General features: G+C 47.1%; 1 pseudogene; it reads left to right on the forward strand.

The window, feature by feature from the left end:
* LOC143389647 (transmembrane protein 132B-like) overlaps positions 1-23,025 on the forward strand; it is a 58,778-nt pseudogene that overhangs the window by 25,944 nt on the left and 9,809 nt on the right.

The following is a 23,025-nucleotide window of genomic DNA, read 5'->3' on the forward strand; positions in this document are numbered from 1 at the left end:
ATATCTGCCCTTCTATCCCAGGTTTGTGTAGACTTACATGGTTTGAGTGTTCTTCGTGTTTAAGGAATCATCTTTTATTCCCCTAGTGAACTGATGAAGAAAGTCTCACTTGAATTAGTGAGAGGTCCAATGGCAAGGGGCTTTCTAAGTGACATTCCTGTACATTCAGTTGCATTGTAATGTGCCACATTGCTGGGTTACCTCATGGAGTGGCCTTGGAAGGTGATAGAAATTGACACCCCACTTGACACACAGTGAATTTAATTCTCAGTGGGGATGAAGTGACTCATCTTGAGAAATAACCTAGCAATCTGGCTGCAGTCCAGGTGTCTCTCTGCCTCCCCTGAGCTCAGCTGCCTCCCCATCAGATGGCAGCAGAGCTGGCAGGATTACTTAGTGAATTTTTCTCTCTTATATAAACAACCTCCCAGGTGTTCAATTTAGAATAAATAGAAATAGAAATTAGAACAAGGTCATCAAAATTTCCTGTTGTTTAACAGCTGACAGTGCCTATAGGAACTCAAGATTACTGTCACTAAGAGGTCCATATAATCCATTTGATAATGCACATTCTACAACTGGGATGCACCAGAAATCCTTCACATTGGCTCAGCAGTTCTTTATATTTTTTCTGTCATTATTTTCTCCTTGCTAACAAAACAGTTTGCATTGAGAAGGAAGTGTGTAGAGGGCTTTGCTGCACCCCTCCCCTGACTCTGGCAAAGGCAAGGCCCTACTGAGGTGGATGGTGCAAGATGTCCATCCTCTGGAGGAGTGCAGAATGTTTCTGGGAATGGGCTGGTTTGTTTTTGTATTCTTGTTGATAAGTATAGTTGCAACTTCTCATATGATCATTAAGCATGAAGAAAAAATATGACTTTCCCAATTAATGCAAGTATTTCTAAAGAATAAATCTGTTTGCTCTAAATGCAACGATTCAGCTGTGGAATGTAGATTGTTAATGTTTAATGAAAAAACCCCCTGTAGGAAAAACAGTCAAGGAAGTTTTTGAGAAATTAATTTAAAATCTAGAGAAGAAAAATTAATGTTAAAAAGACAGATTAGTGCTTGGTACTGGGTAACTTGTTCTTGTTCCTGTGCACAATGGTTTGTGCTCTTACTCTTGTTTGATTAAATTAGTAGCCTCTCTATCTAGTTAACCACTTGTCATAACCTCAGTGCCAGTTCTAGTCAGTAAGTCAAGAAAGAATACTGAAGGTATAGGCCAATAGTCTGGGACATTTCTAACTATTATTAAAAGCTAACTAAGCAGAAACAGCTCAAAGCAAAATGTGAACTGAAAGAAAAAATGCTTGCTTATGCATAAGCCAAGATACATTCTTCTTATGTAATTGTAGCTATGTAATATTTTGTTTCTTTGATTAATGATTCCTGTCTTGTAATAACAAAATACTGTGAGCCTGCCAAAATGAAAAGTACATATGATTAACTTCACAAGTAAAGATTGGGATTCAGCACCTTCACTGTTGTGTCTGTGTTGTTTCTCTGCTGCCTTTTCTGACTCCTCACCATCTGTGCATCTCCTGAGACACCCTGGTAGAGCTGGACTCTGACAGGTTTTAGTCTTTTTAGTAGGGGCCTGATATGAGTGTCATCATGCGACCAGACCACGTGATGGCATGTGGTGGTTTCTCACTGATGGCTGTGTCTGCTCCACCTGTGGCTCAGCACTACCTAAGAGGACTTCTTGCTCAGATCCCATGTGAGTGTGCATGTATGGCAGGCAGGGTCCTCCATGTGGGGATTAGGGACCCAGGCTGCTTCTAGGTAGTGGCTCTGCCATACTCTAGGGCCTCTGTGTCTGCAATTTGTCCCTAGTGGAATGTGACAGCAATTGATTCTGCCTTTCAAGTGATGTGTGACACTTGGGCTCATAGTTCATTGGCCAGAAGTAATCCTACGGCCACACCTGAGAACAGGAGAGGCTGGCTAGGTCCCTAGCTGTGGAGCTGTGAGCAGTGCTCTGCAGAGCAGGGGTTTGTGTGTTTATAAATCCTGACAGGTGGCAATCTCCCCCACTGACGTGACTCCTCACTCTTTTTGTTCTACACTCAGAATCCAGTATTATTTACAAGACTGTCTATGCCTTGAGGTTCCTGCAGAACACACCTACTCACCCTCAGCCAAACCTGGAGACAGTGGTTCGGGAAAATGTTCAAAGACAGATAAGAGCCTTCTATTGCACCATGATCTCAATCTCCCTCTCCAAAGTCTTCAGTTTTCTGTGATTACCTCTAGAACATGTGCTACTCTCCTACCTCAACCATTTGATATAAAACTGTAGCTATAAATTAAAAATGAATATGAGGATTAGCTTATTTACCTGCCTTCTGTTTTTTTTTTTTTTCAGTTAGTATTTATCTATAAGTAATAGGCCACAAAGCTCAACCAAGCAGGAATCTTTTTTCTCATGCTGTGGCTTGCTCCTCTGACTTCCTGCTTTGTGTTCTTATCATTTAATTCTGGTCTTCATGGTCACACAATGGCTGCTTTGTCTCCATCTCAATCAGGATGGAGCACAAGCATTCACAGATGGACACCTCATATTTTTCTAGTGGGTTATTTCAAGGGTTCTTTGGGAATAATTTATCTTTTTTTGGAATGTCTACTGGGGATAAATATCAAATATCTTGCCTTTTGGTTAGGGTGTGGGCATTGGGATGGGTTCTTCCTGGAGAGGGGGCTCTCATCTACAGGATGTAGACAGTGCTTGATGTCAGCCCCATGTCCCACTCCTCACCTCATGGTATTTTGCCATAGTGAGTTAGGAACACTTCTGGAGGCCAGTGGCAGCACAGCCCCTGAACTCTGCAGAAACCCCAAGTTACAGTTTGAGGTGGCCTCTGCTGCCTGCTCCCCAACATTCACCCACCTGCTTCCTCTCTTGCACATGTTGAAATACTTATGGGGATACACCAAATATCTTAGCTTTTGCTCCTGGATCTCCCCCTTCCTTCCTGTGTCTCTGTGCTTTCAGGGGGATACCTGTGGTCAGGCTGCAGCTTATGCTGAGCTCCAGGTCTTTCATTATAGAGGCGACATGGAGCTATGTAGTTGGATGGAAAGAGCAACATCTGCTCCTTCTAGGAAACTAGAAGATACTTGATGGGGGTCCTGTGGCAGGGAGTTGAGGGGCACTGCCACCCCAATGTGCAGGCTTCACCTCCAGCGGGCTGTCTGGGGGTTTTGGCTTGGGCAACTGGACACGTGATTCTAACATTGATTTGGAAGACAGAAGACAGGCTAGTCCAGCTGACAGGAATATAGTAAAGAACAGCAGTCCCTCCATTAGCCTGCAAAGGCTACTGTCCCCAAGGTCACAGGCTGGAGGACTTCCACAACAGAAATTTGTTCTTCAGAGTTTGGAGGCTGGAAGTCCAAGATTGAGGTGTTGGCAGGCTGGTCCTATTGTGGCTCACACTTGGTTTCTGGGGGCTGCACTTCCTGGGTCCTCACACGGTCTTCTTGCATGTGTTGGTGTCCTCATAGTCCCTCTTTTTATAAGGACACCAAGTATTAACCTGGTTTCCTCTACAGAGTCCCTGTTCCCCCCATAAAGCTGGGCTCTGCAGGGCTGTGGGTGATAACTTCTTGGGAGAGGGAACCCCACATGGTCCCCAGCACTTTAGTGGTAGCTGTGTCCTCAGTGCTGCCCTCAGCCCTAGTGCATCCATGTGAGAATTTACCTGCAGATCAAGAAAGCTGGATGACTGACCAGCAGGTGGGCCCCTTGGGCGACAGGACTCAGGGAAAAATCAAAGCCCCAGGAATCACCTAAAAGGGGAATGTAAAGCCACAGATACAGTTGTCTAGCCACATGGGACAACAACCTCATGATCAAGGCAAGACGTACCCCAGAAATGACTGAGGAGAGCCATGGACATTCATGTTGGTGACCAGGAATGGGTGGAAACTGGGCACTTGATGCAAAATGTTCAAGTTCCCTGGATTCCCAGCAGTGGAATCCAGCCACAGAATACTCAGCTCCCAGGCCCCAGCTTACATCAGGTAACAGGAAAAGCCCCTTTTGGCTCCAGACTGAATGTAAAGCTGTGGGACACCCACAACCACAGAGGCAGAGGCCATGTGTCCTGTGGGTGTGGGTTGGATGGTTCTGGCACATAGCAGTGGTGGCCATCACACTAGGGCACAGACCTGCTCTTGGTTCTCTTTTAAACTGTGCCTTTTCCTGTGATTGCTGGTGGAGCACCTGAGGCTTGGGCTGTGGCCTGTCTCCTCCAATCCTCAGTGCCATCAGAGGCCAGAGTGTGTGGTGTGGTCTGTGGTTAGTCAAGATGTCACTTGTCCACCATGCCAGGCCACACAGAAGCCCTCAGCTGCCTGACTGCATCCTGCTGCTGCCCTCTGCCTTCTGGTCCTTCCTGCTACAGCCTGGCCAGGCATCAGCCCAACTTGATTATTGCACTCTGTGGTGAGGCTGCCCTGGCACCCAGGGACTGCTGAGAGCACCCCATCCTTGTTTCCTGCTTCATCACAGGACAGTGTCCAGCCAATGACCCACATGTGACCCTTAAAAGCCACACTCACAACTCGCTGCCATACTTACTGGGCTCCTTCAGTGTAGAATCTGCATAACAAGTGGCCTCTGGCAGCAGAACACAGTGGCTACCTGGATCTGAGCCATGTGGATCAACTACCTCCTCTGGCTATTGTTGTGAATGAGGGCAAGTCACTTAACCTCTCTGACTCTGTCTCCTAGTTTATAAATGGGATGCTAATCAATCCCTCACAAGTGAAAGACTGTTGAGATTGACAGCATTAATGCCTGTAAAGTTCTCATAACAGTGTTTGGTCTGTAATAATGATTATGCAAATAATGACTATAATCATGATAATGGTTTCAGTGCCTATCAAATATTCAAACCAATACTGTGTTGATGATGGTGGTTTTATTATTGCTTTCCCTTTACTCCAAAAAAGTGCTGGACTGTGGTGTGTCCCTGCCTTCTCTCTGTCAATGGATCTGCTGCTCCACATTTCAGGACCTGTGGCCAGAATGGGCTCCCCCTGACCTGATGTTCATTTATATGTGCATACACAAAGTGCTTACTATGTGCCCAGTAGGGTCCTTGAACTTTTAGAGAAGTGGTCTTCCTGCTGTTGTTCATTTGCATCAACGGAGGACCATAGGGACACTCAATACCCATGGAGACCATTTGAGTAGTCTCTGGCCCTGAGTGTAAGGCATAGCTCATCCTGCAGTGAGAGGAGAGACCTGTTGAATAACAAGGCATCTCTGATGTGTCCTCTGGGGTTTTCCTCTGTGGGGGAGCCTGTGGGAGTTCATCCTATTGTGCCATCACTGATTCAAGTTGTCCTGCTGTCCATGTCTGTTGAACTTGAATATGAGTAAACAAACCCCCCACTCTCCCTCATGCCGCCCCCATGGAGCTTCTACAGCCTCTGGTCGCCTCTGTTCTGTCCACAGCCCCATGGATGCACACCCAGGGGTCTTCCAGGATGGCAGATGCCATGCACAGACTATGATGGGCTCTGGCATTCTGGGTTCCTGCTTCTGGTCTCAGAAGTCTGGCCCTGGAGGTTGCCCTTCAGATGCCCCTTAACACCATCTTGTCTACTCTAGAGTCTGCATGATTCCTGCCGCAAAACCACAATTTATTTGTTGCATGACTTAAGCCTTTCATGCCCCAGTTTCCTCTTCTGTTGGCTACTGTGTGTGTTATTAAGTTTTTACTCTTTGCTCTAAACATGTCCTCTTATCTCTGATGTGCAATGCTAGGGCCATGTCTCTGAGCCACCTTTCCTTTTGCCAGCTGTCCTCGTGTAGGCCCTGCAAGTAGAGGACACAGGGTACTGGAGCAGGTACATGTTCTTCCCTTTTTCTTCCTGATTACTTCCTGTCTAGTCCTGCTTGCTTCCATCTAGCTCCTTCCACTCTCCTCCTCTTTCTGTTTCTGTTGAGCCCCAGCTGGCTTCTAGGGCCACCCAGCCTGAGAGTCAAAAAGTTTGGTCATGGGAAAAAGGCAGGCAGGCATCACCCTTCCTGCCAGTCACAGGCACTGGCACCCATGCTGGACTGTGGTGTGGCCCTGCATTCTCTCTGTCCAGTTTGTGTTACATGTGGCTGGAAAAGGAAGAAACTTATCTGACTGTTTCCATTTTATCTTTTAAACTGGCAGCATTTAAATTCAGTAGTTGATTATTTGAAGTTTTTCTCTTTTTGCTTTTGTAATGAGTTTTTCCAAGGCTGAGATATAGAAGGACCTGGCCTTGGGTGCCATGGGGCAGGGAAACCTGCTCACAGAGTTGGCTATTCACAAATGCAGGGTGGCCTGCAGCTGGCCTCCTTCATCCAAGGTTCAAGTTGCTGCACTGCTGTTCCTCCTGAGGCTCTGGGATTTGCAGGGGGCTTCCAGGGAGTAGCGTTTTCCTACACTCACTTTTGCCTTGAAGGTCTCATCACTGGCTCTTCTGCCAGCAGCTGTGCTGAGATGCTCTGAGACAGATGCACCTATTTTCCTGAATGACCTGGAGATCCAGGATGACAGTGGGCACCTTGGATAGGGGACACAGTCATCTGTGATTTTAGAGTAGTGAAACCTTCTGACTAGTGCAGGGTTCATGAACTGGGCCTTGAGCACTGAGTCCCACCTCCTTCACTGTAGATCCACCAGGCCAGGAGAAACTCAGGGAATTGACAGACCTGGAAAGTTTTGGAGGTGGAAAGAACAAGTGTGAATCCTGACTTTGACTATGTTCAGATTGGAGAACTTCCCTGTGGCTCAGTTTTATCATTTTTTGAAAGTAGTTTTGAGACTACACATCTCAGAAATATTGTAATCGTCTCCTGACATGGCAGGTATGTGGACCCAGGTGGACTGGCACCTCAATAGTGTGTTTCTCCTATTAATTGTTATTATCTCTTTTTATATGAAAATTGCAGCACCTTTCTTGGCAAAAGTGGTTGCCAGACTAGCAACCCAGTGACATGATGTTGCAGAAGGAAATGAATGGCATGAGAATGCAAGAGGCAAAGGCTATGTTAGTGTAAATGGTGTCTGTTCACAACAATGAGAGGAATCCAGAGAGACTCAGAGCAAACACAGTATATTTATTCTCTCAAGCACAGAAACCTTGTAATCATAATTGGTGGACATGAATTCTATGAGCATTTGTTTAACTTCTACTAGGAAAGACCAGAGACCCAGCAGTAAGCAGGACACCAGTGTCACTGTTAGGGAAATCTGGGACCAGGGTGGAGCACTGTGGGGGCAGAAGGCATAGGACAATCAGGGAGGGGAAGGGTGACATGCTGTGGCTCTCATGGCCTCCTCCCTCCAGTCCTCCTACCAGAGATTTCCTTTGGCTGTATATGGATTATAGAGTGGGGAGTTGTGTAGACAGTTCCCTGCCAAGTAGAGAAGCTCAGAGGAGGGCTAAAGTCACCGCCTCCAGGCTGAGGAAGAAGCCTGCTCTGCCTTGTGGTGGGAGGAGATTCCCATCAAGTGGAGAGGATGGGAAGAGGGTGAGATGACAGTGCTGAGTGGGCTGTGGAGAAGAGGAACCTGGGGTTGGAGAGTGTGCAGACGTTCGTCGAGGGTCCAGTCACCATAAATGGCCTGCAGAGGTTCTCCTCACTGCCCACCTTCCTCCCCTTCAGCTTGCACATCTCCAACTCCTTACTTGAGGAGGCCAACCAAGACCTCAGGTACAACTCCTGCCTACAGCCTAGGGGGAGTCCTTCTTGATCCACAGAGCCTGGAGCCCCCTTCAGTCAGCACCAGCTATGGCCTGTTCTCCATGGAGCTCCTGCTAATTCCCATGGCCTTCAGTAACTTGGAGAAGTTTCCCTTCAACTGGGAGGTGAAGTCCCACATCTTCCACAGCTCCATCCACTCCAACAGACCCAAAGTGCAGTTCTATGTCACTCACATGGGCTGGAATGACAGTGACCCTGGTGAGGATCTAACCTGCATCAAGATGTTTGCCATTCTTGAGGCCAGGGAAATGGTGGCCAGCTGCTGGATGCAGGGGGGCCCCTGACTGTGCATGGCTGAGCTGGAGCTGCTGCATGAGTGGATTAGCTCCAAACTGGACCTGGAGCCCAAGGAAGAGATCCTGACCCTGCTGGGGGGCATGGCCATGGAGCTCTCCTTCAGCTTCTACCTGGCCAATGAGGCAGTCCAGCATCCCCTAGAGGAGGAGGGTGAGTGGGAGGACAAGATCCACTTGGGCCAGGACAGCCCCACACAGGTGCCTTCTGCCTGAGAGTGCATCTGCAGCATTGCAGTCTACCTGACCCAGGACAACCTGTAGAGGTCCCTGTTGAGCCTGGATGAGAACATCACCTTCTCTGTCCTGCTGAACCTCATCTGTGAAGGGGATACAACCACCCTTCAGATCTCTGACCAGCGGCAGCATGACAGACCAGTTCACTCTTCAGTTAGAGGCTTTGCCATGTTGGGTTGAGTGGCAGTCAATTCTTAGAAACCCCAAGCTACAGGCTGATAGATGGTGTCGGTCGTTGGCTGGGGTTTGTCATCAATAAACATAGCCAGGAATTAAAGTGGCCAGGACAACTTTTGTCTGGAAGGAGGGAGCTAAGGCCCTCACGTGTGTGCAAAGGTGGGCTGGGCATCAGAAAGGGACCATGAGGGAGGGGAGCATAGGAGTTGAGACAGAGAGGTGACCCAGCACCAAGGGTTGGTGACATGGACCCAGTACCACCTCTGTCTACCTACACTAGCTGTGACCTAAGTTAGTGGTCTGTCCTCCTTTGGAGTCCAGAAGACAGAGCTTGTCCTTTCTGATGGTTCTATTTTATGAAATTCTTATACCTTGCTCTGAGTTGTCAGTGACAGCTACATACTATTGCAAGCCGTCATTAGAATATTCTCCAAGAAGGAGGGTTCATGGGCCAGTTACCACGTGTGCTTGGCTAAACAAGCAGCAGACCTTCCCTGCCAGGCCTGCTGGCAGCATTCCAGGGGCCTGTGGGGTCGGCTAGTGCCGTGTGTGCTGACCTGTCCTGGGCTGAGAATACTGCAGTTCTCCATGTGTGGGGAGTGAGGCCCTCAGGAACAGGGGCTCACTCTGTTTTATTTTTGATGTCCATATTTTCTGAGCCCAACAGGTGCTTAAGTACTTGTTGATGTTTAATAGAGCAAGAGTGCAGAGGGATCCACAGCAAGAAGTAGGCAAGGTTAGATGACTGGAATGGACGAAAGGCCAGACCAAGCTGTGGTCAGCACATGCACAGGCACTGGGGTAGTTGGTACTTTTGAATACTGGAAAGTGGCATACTGAGATTGAATTATTGTATGTATAAAGAATAATGTTGTAGCAATGACTACTAATGAAAAATGTCCGACATACTTGAGAAAATGAATAGATTCTGCTTGCCTTTGCACCAGAAAGGGTGATGATTTATTTGATCAACATTGGTCTTGTTTGAAACACATCTTGAGCTCTCTGAGACCTTAGGCTTCTTTAAATTTTATTTCTCTCTACAGGCAGTATTTGCAGGCTATGTCTAAAGACTATCAGAAGTGGTGGTGTACATTTTAGGAATCTGGAGCATAGGGTGGATACTGTCAAAGCAAGAGGGTCCTGAGCTTTTTTGGCTTGAACATTTAGAGAGAAGTTTTGAATGTGAGCACCCAAATTGGTTCTCTGGGTTATTGAATAATTAAGAATTGTTTGGTGCCTGGTCTGTGTGCAGATGATGGACTTTGGCCTTGCAGGAAGGCCACTCAAGGCAATGTCAACCGGTGCTTGGTTTCCTTGGTCTTTGTGTGCCCCCATGTAGATTAGAACCACCACACTGTGCCATTCCTCAGTGATCTTTTCTTCTACTTTAGGCTGAAAGCTACTGTTGGTAACTTTTGTGGCTGCAGTAGCAGATACAGCTTTTATAATCTTATTTGTAATCTTAGTTTGTAAATATCACAAACATTGTTGTAGGTAGTCATTCATGGAGCTGCTGTGACTGGATCAGGTAGGACATTGGAAGTCTGGAGTAAAAAATGATAATCACTCTAAGAGGCTTATCCTTGAGATGGAGAAATACCTATCTCCATCTGTCTGTCCTTCTGTTTGACTCTATCCATCCATTCAACTACCATCCATTTATCATTCATCCATCCTTCCATCTACCATCCATCTATTCATCCTTCCATTCATCATCCACCATTTATCCCTCTATCCACCCATTTATCTATCCATCCATCCTACACCATCCACCCTTCCATCCACCATTAAAGTTTTCTGTCAAGTGTGGTCTCAGGAGGTATACCTTAGACTGTAAAAATAGAGAAGAATTGTCCTGGAGAATAGTCAGAAGGACAAGGGCAGGAGCTTCTCTGAGACCACCTCTGTAGAGGGGGCCCCAGCTGCAGCTCTGCTGCCCAGTGGTGTGAACGACACAAGAATGGCAGGTCCTGTTGCCAGAGAGCTGCTTCCTCTCCAGGTTGAAAGGGGCCTGATGCCACTCAGAGGGGCAGCCTCTGGATCGAGATTTGTGAATATGATCACCAGGTTTCCAGTCTCTACACTACCTGCCTGGCCCATGGAGGCACTGGAGATTTGTGAATGTGATCACCAGGTTCCCAGGCTCTACACTACCTGCCTGGCCCATGGAGGCACTGGATCTTCCCAGGGTTTTGGGAATGGGACATAGTGACCTAAGAAAATCCTCTGGCCTGTCAGGTGAGTATCAGAGCCCCCTTCTCACCCATGGCTGACCTGAAAGATCAGGAGGCATAGTGCTGAGGCTGCAGGGCCTGTGTGTGAAGATGACAAAAGTCCTATTGGTCTTCTCTTTCTCCTCTTTGTCCAGCCTCAGAACTCCGGAACTACCCACTGCCTTTGATCCCCAAGAGGATGCAGAAAATCTAAGAAGATATCTCTTCCAGCTTTATTTTAAAAACTAGCCTGACCAAAGGGGCTGAGAATCAAAACTGATTTGAATAATAGAAAGTTACAAAAATGATTTCTGAGTTTATGGCCTGGGAGACACGCCTGCTCTGGGCTTTCCTCTTCACCCAGGGACAGAGCTAGGGGCAGGGTGTAATGAGATTTCTACCCCTCTGAAAGACTGGAAGCATGTAGTGGGGATAAGGAAGCTGGACATGGTTGGAAGTGTGTCAGTCAGCTTTCTGTAACTGCGATACATTCCTGAGATGATTTCAACATATGGAGTCAGAAGGTTTATTTCAGCCCACAGCTTTGGAGGTTTCAATCCTAAGGATTGGGCTTGTTGCTGTGAACCTGTGGTGCTGATTGGTGAGGGATTAAAGCTGTTGCCCTTATGGCTGTGAGCACAAAGGAGAAAGAGTAAAGGGCTGGGACCCAGCTCTCCCCTCAAGGGCACCCCTGATGCTGGACTCCCTCCCACCAGGCCTCCCATCCTAAGAGTACCAATGCCTCCCAGTAGTTCCCCACTCCCAATGTCTTCCACTTGTGCCTTTGTGGGACAGGCAGATTTACACTAGAGCAGAAGGAGGGCCATGTAGGCATTTGCAACAGTCAAGGCAAGTACTGTGCTTCAGGTGTGTGTGAATGTGTTCATTCAGTGCCTGGGGGGGGGGGGTGCCACCCACATTTGCATGCTTGTCCTCATCTTGTAGACAGGGACATTGAGGTCAGAGAGACTGAATAAATAGCCTCAGGTTCACAGGTCCAACAGGGCAAAGCTAGGCTTTGAACCTGGATGTCAGGGCTTGGGGACACTGTTTTTGGCCCTTCTGTAAGCTGCCTTTTCATAAACTGTCACAGAGAGAGGGGTAAAACCAAAGCCTAGATCTCACCTCCAAGAGGGTGCACAGCTGTGTGGCCCTGGCTGGTTGACTCTTCCTGGGTCCTCCTGGCAGGGTCCTATTGCAGCCCGGTTCTGTATCAACCCTGGGAGATTGTGAGCATATGGATTGTTTCTTTGCTTCAGTCATCTGTTTTTTTGAAGGGCAAGTAAGGTAAAGTGAGAACACTTGGAAGCCTTCATGGTGGCTGCCTTGAGCCGCCCTCAGTGGTGGCAGTAAGAAGTGGGATGGGAGGGCAAGTGAATGCAGTCCTGAGGCCCTGAAGACAACCTCCATCCCTTCTCCCTGGCCTGCCTTTGTGCCCAGATTTGCAACATTGGCTCTAATAAGACTTCAAAAAGGCGTATCTCTCATTAGCAGCTGTAGGCCATGGGTGGCAGGGGGGCCATCATCCCCAAGCTGGGAGACCTGAGAAGTTTGCCTTCAACGGCAGTTTGCCAACCTCTTCTGAGCAGGAAAAAGTCCAGATATGTCAGTCTCAGGGGCCCATGGCATTTGTTGTTTAATTTGATAATTGCATCCTGAGCACCAAGTGTGTGCAGGGCATGGTACCAAGTGGAGGGTGTGCAACAATTAGCAAGATGACGACTCGCAGTCCAGGAGGGGAAACACTAATGAAGCATGCATGGTGGATGTAGCATGGTGGGTGCTCTGAAGGAAAGCAGTTCATGGAAGCAGCAGACAGCCTGATCTTATGCCCTGGGAGGGCTTTCTGGAGGAGGGACCATCACCTTGAGACTTGAAGGATGGACAGTGAAAGTCCAGACAACCAGGGGCCCCCAAGTGTGAGGGGGAAAGGTTCAGAGGGCCTAGAGTGTCCTTGCAAAGGCAGGCAGCAACTGGTGCACACTGAACAGAGCACAGTGGGGGGATTTAGCTAAAGGTGGGCCAGAGGCACCCATGATCAGGAAGCAGGGTGATTTACAGGAAGAAGGATGTCAGAAGAAGGTTCCAGCAGAGCCAAGTTCCTGGGGGATGAGCCCTATTATCTATGTAAATCAGCCTGCCTCTGTGTCCAGCCTCCCTTCACACTGGCTTCCAGGTAGTTCTGCCAGAAGGAGCATAGCACAGGCCCCAAAGCAGAAGACTCCAGTGTGATTTTGAGTGTGGTAAGATGGCTTGAGCTCCAGCAGACCACCCTGAGGCTGCATGGGGTGTGGCTAGGAACCTGGGTGCTTCTGGGGACATGCATGGGAGGACAGTGGCAGGGAGCATAGGGACACACACATTCTATGGTGCTAGTCACTTGATGTGAGCAGCACCTTGAGACTACAGTGGCTGGTGAAGTCCGCATAGTGGTTGGTGGTCATTTCTAAAAGGGCACAGAAGGGGGAGTTCTGTGTTTTTGTTTTGGTGGGTTGATCTTGAGTTTGGCTTGGGCTGTTTTATTTTTCTTGGAAATTCTAGGAGGCAATGTTGGTGTTCCTTTGCCTATGAATTTGGTATTTGGAAGAAAGTTCTGTGCAGTTCTGATGACCATCTTAGTACAGATGGTAGGTGAGCTGTGAAGGTGTCACGGTGGCGTGAGTACCCAGGTGTCCGACAGCTCTTCAAGGATAGGAGTGCCTAGAGCACCAGGGCAAAGCCCGAGTGTGTTTGAGTGAGAGAAAGAAAAGTGACAACATTTCACCCTGGCTCATGGACTACTTTGAATCACCACAATGAAGTGGTTCTTTCTTGAGCATTTGAAAGTTTATGTCAACAAGCATTATACAAAGAGCAGGTTGGACACAAAATGAGTTTAATTGTGTAAAAGATCATATTGCTTTGCAGCTATAAATTGATTTTTTCTATCTTAGCTTTGTTTATTAATATTTATTCTTATTGTGATAAATATTGACAGGAGAGGCTCTCTGGCTATTTCCATGGATCCCCTTTACTTAATATTTTCTCTCTGTATTCACAGAAATGATTGGAACAATAAATACCCACTCACCATCTGTTTTATTTATTTATTTATTTTTAAATTTTACCTTGAATTGCAGGGGATACACTTGTGTGTGTGTCTTCTGTGGACCTCAGGTGGATTTTGTCTGGTCTTCTGAGTGGTGAAAATTTCAGTGCCTAACTGTTTTTGCTAGTGAACTTTCAATTTCAAATAAAATAAACCCAACCCAATGTGGCTTAAGGGAATTTTCTGGCACATATAACTGAAAAGCTCAAGGATAGCCTCGGGGCTGGCTAGATCCAGGTGTTCAGAGATATGGCCAGAAAGTGATCTATGTCCATCTGTTGCCTTTGTTTTCCTCTGTTGGCTTTAGTCTCTGGCAGGTGCTGGATACTTGGAGCAATCAGTGCTTTGTAGAAGGACAAATGAGCTCAACAATTCCTGACAAGTTCTGGTCACCTGTCTCTTTGTGAGTCAATCAACTGTGGCCAGAAGATGAAAAATCTGATTCGCTTGGGTGATTGCACAGTTCCTTCTTAGACCAGTCTCTCTCCATAAAGATGTTGTGCTTTGGCCACACATGTCAATCCCAGAAGCTGGAGTACAGCCGGCACATCCTGAGCTGCCTGGAATGCACAGGGTGCCCCTCCCCTAGGAAGCCCTGGTGCTGAGTCGCTGGGTGTGGGCAGGTGGCACTGTTCCCAAGGACCCTATTTATGGAGAGACACAGAGCAGGAGCTGTTGATGATTCATGAGAGATTCTCTCCAGGTCTGTGTTTCCCTGAGGCAGGGTGGGACTGAAGGTGACTGAAGTGTGGCAGGTGGACAGGAATGGCTTCTGAGGGGGCAGTTCCTGGACCCCATCACCTATCACCATAAGCCTGTGTGGTACAGATTGCATGGCAGAGTCTGCAGTAAGTTCTTTGCACATAAGATCCTGATCCTTGCAGAGATGCTGAGAGGTACCTGTGGCTTCCAGCATCCCAATTTTACAGATGAGGCATTGGAAGGCCAGAGGTGTGGTAATTTCTATGGCTTTATGCTGGAGTCTGACCTCAAGGCAGGTGTGTGGTCCCAACTTCACTAAGCTACCCGGGTGCCTCTGGGGATGGCCATTCCCACAGCAAAAAGTAGGTAGTCAACTCCTGGTGTGTAGCAGGGTCTTGGTGAATAGACATCAAAGTAAAACAAATGGTTTAGTGTTGTTCCTGAGTTCTTCCGAGCTGCACCTGCCATATTTGACTTTCTCAGATGGACAGTTAGGCTGAGTGGTGAGACCATAGCTGACAGCCCCTCCTAGGAGCGAGGGCACTTTTGGGGGTCCTCACCTGTACCCAGATCCCTTCCTGCATTACCCTGGAGCTGTGCTCTGGCCTATCCAGCTCATATTTTTGGCAGATGCATTTTCTCAGCTCCCATGGTCTGCTGGTCCTCCTGGTCCCTTTCCAAGTCAGAGGCAAAAAATTTACATCCTCAAGGTTCTCTGCTTACTGGGAAGGCACCTACAGAAGGAAGATCCACTGGGCCAGGACTTCCTGGCAGGTGTGAAGAGAGATCTCCCCGCCTGCTCTCAGGGCTCCTTACTCTGCCCTATCATCTTTCAAGTTTATATCCCATTTTGAAAGGCACACCTGGCAGGGCACACATTGCCAGCCTCCATATCCCTATTGGGATGCAAGGGGCTCTCTGCTAATTGATCATAGGCAGAGTGGTTGGCCAAAGAAACAGAATCTGTATGCTCCCCTTAACCAGAGCAGAGGCACTGCGCCTGGGGCTGGGCTTAGCTCTGGGGCTGTGAGATGATCTCATCTTCCTCCCACATAATGGGATTCCCTTAAATGTGCTCCAGATCACACTGCCTGGTGAGGGCTGCCTGGAGCCCATGGCAGAGTCACACCCTGAAGCCCATGTGTCCTCTTTATCAGCCCAGTCTCAGCTCTGGAGGGTGGGCACAGAACTCTGAAGTATCCCTGGTGGCACCAGTGATCCTGTGTGCTTCTGAATCTGAGGATTGCTGGTCCATGGGATCCCTCCCTCCCTACAGTGTTGGTGACATTTCTTACTGGGGCCTGGGGGGAGGGCTCAATGGAGGGGATGGTCACTGATTCCTGCCCCAGGTATGTGAGGGCAGCCCCTGGAGGCCCTGAGACTGAGAAGAGAGGCCAAGGCTCAGGATTGCACAGGGAGGACCACTGGGGCACTTCCTGCTGGGACCATCATCCTGGGCACAGCAAGCCTAGTGGGTCCCTTAAATCTGGGTAAGAAGAAGGCCTGTCTACATGTTGCTGGTGCATGGGCAGGGGTTTCCAGGGGGTACCTGGTCCAGGTTCTTGGCATCCCAAACAAAGAATGGAGTAAGATGTGGGGCTGGTGGGCAAAGATAGTGGGGGTTGATGAAGGGGAAAGTCCACACTGTGGCCCCAGAAAAGGCTGAGCATGTAGCTCAAGGCCCATGGACACAGTGAGCTCCTCTGTGCTGGAATGTGCTGGTTCCCCTTTCCCCCCAGCAGATCTGGGGATAATGTGCACTGATCGATCACTTCCTGAACTTGATGTGAATGCTATAGTGCCCATGAATTTTCCCCCAGCAAAGGCACAGGAGAGGCACATAGCTCAGGGCTAACCATGTATATACAAGCAAGCTGCAGGTCAGTGCCTCGGGCCATGTCATGCCCAAGATAGGGACTACCCCCTGCAGGGTATTGACTTGAGGGTCATCATCTGACTTCCTCCCTTAACCACAGATGCCTCAGTTTCCCTCACAGGAAGATTCTAGCTGGGGAACGGGGGTCCTGGCCCTGCCCATCCCCGTCTTCTACACCACAAACAGGACTGAGGTGCAGGTGACTTCTCTTGACTGAAACCCACCTCAGGTCACCTTAGTTGAATGTCAGACAGTCAGACTCATGCCTTAGCAAGGCTGGCAGCAAACTCCACCCAGCACACAGTGATTTTGTCAGCATTTATGGTGCTGAGAAATGACCTATGTCAGTACCCCTTGGGGCACTCTGGAGCAACCATGTTGTTATGTCTCCACATTTCATGTAAGCTGAATCCATAAGGTCACATTTACCCAGACATGAAGGAGACTAGGGAGTGAGCCCCACCTGCACCCATGGGAGAATATTTCTGGCAGAGGGAACAGCATGTACAGAGGCTCAGAGGCAGGAAGGAAGGTGCTATTTTGGGAAGGAAGGGAGAGTTCTTTTCTTCTCCAAGATAGAATATTCACATATTTTCACACAAAAATATGCATTTTCATGAGCATTGCCATTCAAAAATAGGAGGGTATTATGGGAAATTATTCTGTACCCAGAGAATATTTGCCTAATTAAAATGGAAACCAAGATTTCACAAGAATTACAAAAATTAAAAAATGAGAAAAATGTTGATTGGGTGTATTCCTTGAGAAATGAAATTCAGATTATTATAATAAGTTTACTTGATCTTATGTTAAAGAAAACACAGGTTTAATAATTTGCATGTTCTAATATGCAGAACAAAGAATTTATAGCATGCAGATCATCTGTGACCCTTCTTCAATTTTATATTGTCACGTAATATTGAATTTTTAACTTCACATTTGACATTGCCAATATGATCATTGAAAGGGTAAATTCAGCAGAAATATTCAAGGGCTTCTGCAGTCCCCACCAGCTTCACTGTGCCTGGCAGTATAAGCTGCTCTCTTATAAAGCACTGCTCTCCTTGGTCTTCTCCTCTCCACTTGTTAACTGTCAATGACTCTCCCTTGAGGAGTGACTATAGACCTTGCTGCATTCTTGTTGCCAAGCACCCTCCTGGCATGTGTCAATCCTCCAGGATCACAAGACTTGCAATAAAGATGCACTGCATGCATATTTTGTTTGAAGCTGCCAGTAAGCAGAGCCCGCACAACCAAGATGGCAGAGATGTCAGAGTAGTGGGTGGGATAGATGCTGCTGTTGTCCAAGGACAATGGCTAAGTGAGGGCAGACATTCTTCCTTCCTTCCATCCTCAACCCCCAACTCCATCCTCCCTTCCTTCTTTCCTTTCTTCATTTTTCTTTAAAAGAAAATTCTTGGAATGGTGGTATAAGGATTTATAAGAATTTTTTATTATAATGGAAGCCATGTTCCTTTTTTGTGTGTGTACCAAATGTGGGACCATATGCAGAGACTTGAGAAATTACATGTAGTTTTTACTTTAATGATGCCAGGACACATATAACAGATGACACCGATTGGTATTGAGTTGTTAGCAGGGAATTTTTTTGAGAGCATTGTAGTACTTTCTAGTAGTTTCATTCATCCTGGCAAAGTCATAAATGCATGGGATTTGATTTCAGCTCATGGACTCCCTTCCCCCCTCCCTTCCCCCATTCTACTTTCTCCACTCTATAGATGTTTCTCATCTATTTATTTATATTGAGTGGTTCTCTGTACTTACATATAAAGTTGAAATTTCCTGTGGTGTACTTATATATGCACATACATGGTTTTTCAGAATTCACTCCCTTGTCCTGCCCTTGACCACCCCTACTCCCTCTCAGTCTATTTCTACTCCACTGACCTTCCCTGGACACTCTGCTCCCACTTTCCTTTATTTCACTCTAGTTTCCACATGTGAGAGAAAACATTTGACCTTTGATTCTCTGAGACTGGGCTCATTTTCCTTGGCACAGTGTTCTCCACTCCCATGATTTCATTTTTTCTTATGGCTGAGAACAACTCCATTGTGGGGCTAGAACACATTTTCTTAATTCATATATCTATGACAGGCATCTGGGTTGATTCCATGACTTGGTTGTTGTGATTTTTGCTGCTGTAAACGTTGATGTACCCACATCATTGTAGTATATTGATTTTAGTGTTTTTTGGATAAATACCAGGGAATGGGATAGCTGGGCCCCATGGTGGTTCCATTCCTAATTTTTGAGGAATCTCCATCCTGCTTCCCAGAATAATTGTGCTAATTTGCAGCTCCACCAGCAATGTGGAAATGTGCCTTTTCCCAAAAATTCTTCTGAGCATTTATAATTCTTTGTGGTCTTGAAAATTGCTATGCAGATGGAAGGAGATGAAATCTTGATGCAGTTTTGGTTTTCATTCCTCTGACTGCTAGGGCGGGTGAGCATTTTGTCATATATTTATTGTCATTTGTTTTTCTTCTTTTGGGAAGTGTCTGTTTAGTTCTTTTGGCCATTTACTGATTTGGTTATTTGTTTTCTGGAGGTGGTTTTTTGAGTTTTTATGTGTTCTGGGTATTGATCTCCCTCACAGGAGCAGCTGGCCAGGGTCTTCTGCTATTCCATAGGTGCTCTCTTCACACTCTTAATCATGTCATTCGCTGTGCAGAAGCTTTTAATTTGATGTTACCTCACTCACTGATTCTTGTTTTATTTTGGGGGGTGTAGGGTTTTTTGAGAAAGCTGGTGCTGCATCTGCATGTTGGAGTATTGACTGTATGTTTTCTTTGAGAAGTTGCAAGGTTTCTGTTCTGATTCCTAAGGTTTGGATCCATTTAGACTTGACTTTTGTGAAGGGTGAGAGACAGGGCTCCAGTTTCCTTCTTCTACATATACATATCCAGTTTTCCCAGCACAATTTGTTAGAAAGACTATCTTTTATCCAACATAAATTTTTGGAAACTTTGTCAAGTATACAATGGCTGTAAGTGTGCGGGTCTATTTCTTTGTCTTCTAGTCTATTGTATTCGTCTTCATGTCTATTTTTATGCCAAACGATGCTGTTTCTGTAACTACAGTTCTGGAGTATGATTTGAAATCCTCTACATCATTGTGATGCCTCCTATGTCACTCTTTGTGCTTAGTATCACTTAGACTATTCTGTGTATCTTATTCTTTCAAATGAATTTTAGGGCTGTTTTGTCAATTTCTGTGAAAAAAAAATTGACATTTTAATAAAGATAACATTGAATGTGTATATTACAATACTGGTAGTATGGCCATTTTGACAGTACTAATTCTGCCAATACAAGAACATGGGAGGTCTTTTCCATTTTCTAGGGTCTTCTTCAAATTATTTGTTCAGTGTTGCATGATTTTAATTGTTAAATCTTTCACCTTCTTAGTTACATTAGTACTCAAGTATTTTTTTTTTTTTTGAGGTTATTGTGAATGGGATGGTTTTCTTGATATCTATCTTTGCTGAATCAGTGTTGAAGTCTGGGCTTAAATTGCTCCAAACAAATGTAACATAAATTGAGGGAAGATTTGGACCAAGGACTGTGATTAGGGAAAAAAAATTAACTTGTGTTAAAGAAAGGTGCAAAATGTCAATAGTTTGGCATCGGGCTTATACTTTTAATACACAGCACTCCACTTTAATTATAACTTCAATCTTCTTTGAGGAGCTTCTCTTTGATAACCCTTCATGGATGATTAAAATGGGATTAACTTTGCCCTTGGTGCAGGAATAAAAATTGTATACTCAATAGGATTCATCTCATAAAATTTTGGCTCCAGAATTTTTGTTATGGGCAAGAGAGTTATGCTTTCTTTCTTTATGGATGTCGGTATAAGATCTGGAGCTGTGGCAGGCACACTGTGACCATGAGAAGCCTCGGGTGTAAATTTAATAGGATCAGCTGCCTGAAAGAAATGGAGGCATCAATTAAACCTCAGTAGTGAGCTGCACTGAAAATGGCTCTATGAATAGAACTTGAGCAATCATGAAGCAGAGTTGGTGTTTGTGTGTGTGTGTGTGTGTGTGTGTGTGTGTGTGTGTGTGTGTTTACAATTGCAACCACCATAAAATTTCTGCGAATTTTCAGATATGCACTGAGGTCTTATGGGTCCAAAGGTTTCAGAGTTTGATGTTCTCTAGAGCAAAATATTTTATGAAAGAAGTGGAATTGCCATGCCAAAGTGAGGAGTTTTCCCTGCCTTGGTGTGTGGGAAGAATTTTCTGCCAAGAAACAGGAGGTGGATAAGGAAATCATATCTGGACAGCAGGTGGTTGGGGTGATGCTGGGGTTTTAGAACAGTTCCCAGAGGACCTCAGGGGAGGTGTTTGGGATGTTGCTGGGGTCCTAGAGCCATTACCAGGAACCTTAGGGGAGGTGGTTGGGATGCTGCTGGGGTCTTAGAGCAGCTCCCAGGGGCTTCATAGAGGTAGTTGGGTGCTTACTGGTGATCCCACTTGATCAGGTGGGATCAAGTTCTGAGTTTGTTCTCTCTGGGGAGTATCTGGAGGTTCATGTTCAGAAAGTATCAGTAATTAACATGGATCAGTTTCTAATACTCCATGCAGGGCACATGTGTGGCTCATTTAACATTCATCATGGCAAGGAGGGTGAGTGTCATCACCTACTATTCATGTACATGGATGCCAAGTCCCAGCAGCTCAGGTACACTGCCCAGGTCTCACTGGGAGTCAGCTGAACCCCAACCTGCTCCAGTGCCTCTGTGATCCTCTCTGGCCCAACTGCCTCCTTCATCCTGCATGACTCCTGCTGTCCTGGGGGCTGGTGGATGGCGTGTTTAGGGCTTCTTAAGCCTCCACGGCAAACTCATACCATTCATTCCTCCTCACTTGCCATGTTGTATTATTTGCATAGTTGTTGTCCCCTAGAAATTCCTGACACCTCCTCTGTGCATCATATGTATAATAACATGCATGCCAGGACCTGCCCTCTACCTGTTCTCTACTTGCACCACACCTGCCCTGCACACATCTGCCCTCTTCCTGCTCTGCACCTGCATCCCACAACACCATCGTAGGACTTCATGAAACAGCCCTGCACAAGTGGCCTTCAGCTACCACACCAATGACCAAGGAGGTGGTGGTTAGAGCAGTGGGGATCTGTGCTCTGGGCATGGGGTGCCCAAACTCACAGTGCAGATGTTGTGGGATGGAGAAGGTGCTCCAGCCTCTGCTCTTCATCTTATCCATGACTCTGTGTCTTTTCCTGTTTTGTCTCATAAAGACACGACTCCCTGGACTCAGCACCCACACTAAAACAACAAGCCTCCTCTGAAGATCCTTAAGGAACTCCAGGGGTGGAGGACCCCCCCTCTACATAAAGCCACATCATGGGTGCTGGGTGGATGTGAGGTTGGGGAGCTCTCCAGACACCACTGCATTTTACTCTCAGCACTTTCCATTACAGTCTTAGCTACTGGCAGAGCCAGGGCCTGGGACTGGCCCCTGTGTGGCCAGCCATGCTCTGCCTCCCAGGGGCAGTGTCTCGGCTTTGGCCTGCTCTGCAGTAGGTGTACCTTCTGGTCATGTTGCTTGGCTCCCCAGGCTTCTCATCTGGGAGGCCAGATAATGAGTCCTGTTGCTGTGCTGGAGGGGTCAGCCTGGTGCAGGCAGGGCCTGAGGCAGTCTGTGCAGAGCCCACTGGTTTAGCCATGGCCACCGTGGATTTTGGTCCTGGAAGCTACACAGACCCATGAGAGCCCTGTGGGCCTTCAGCTGCTGCTGTCCTGTTCACACCAGACATGGTGTTCTCACTTGTGACCTGGGTTGGTCGTGGTGCCTTTGCATTTGGATCATGAGTGCTTTTCCTGGGGGTCATGGGGCCTTGATCTAGTGATGCACTGACTTCACTCTCCTGCCTGTTGGCTACCAGTAGAGATGGTGGCATCTGCTCTCCAAATATGAGCCATCTTTACTTTTGCTGGCTGAAGTGGACAGTTTTCTCTTTGGCCACCCACATAAGAGCCTGTCCAGTGACACCTCAGCAGCGTAATCACATGGAAAATGGGGGCAGAAAGCATGCCTGCCACCCAGTGGGATGAGGGTGCCATGGATCTATGAGAGTCTTCAGGCTGAGTGGCCTGTAGCAGAAGGCCAGAGGCATGTTGTCATTGGTTACTAAGTCATTTTCCTACCGTTAAATTGGTCCTGGGAATGTGTGTCCATGGTCTTGGCCTGTGGCCCATGCCATCTGAGACTCACAGTCCAACCTTAGCTCTGTGCCTTCTTATTTCCTTGGGCTATGTGCATAGCACTTGATCCCAAAAAGTTCTTAAGTGTCAGGGGATGTTGGAAACAGTGAGTGGGAGAAGGTGCTTGGCAGCCTTGAGCATCACTGAGTCCTGGTCACAGGCTTCCTTAGTGATCCCTACCTATGGCACATAGGGACCACTGTACTCACCCACTGGAAAGTTTGGAGTTCTTGCCACCTGTGCACATTATTAAAAAAGCCAACAGGATACAGAAAAAGGGACAGAAAAGTCAGGGAAGATTTGTGAGGGTCTCCAGTGGATGCCATCTCTCCTGGCTGAGGTTTTTCAGAAAATGCCAGGAACAAGAGATGGCAGCCAAGCAGCTGGGAGTCTGGGGACAGACTTGTCAGAGAGAGAAGGG

The sequence above is a fragment of the Callospermophilus lateralis genome, unplaced genomic scaffold, assembly GCF_048772815.1.
Source record: "Callospermophilus lateralis isolate mCalLat2 unplaced genomic scaffold, mCalLat2.hap1 Scaffold_63, whole genome shotgun sequence".
Classification (NCBI taxonomy): Eukaryota; Metazoa; Chordata; class Mammalia; order Rodentia; family Sciuridae; genus Callospermophilus; species Callospermophilus lateralis.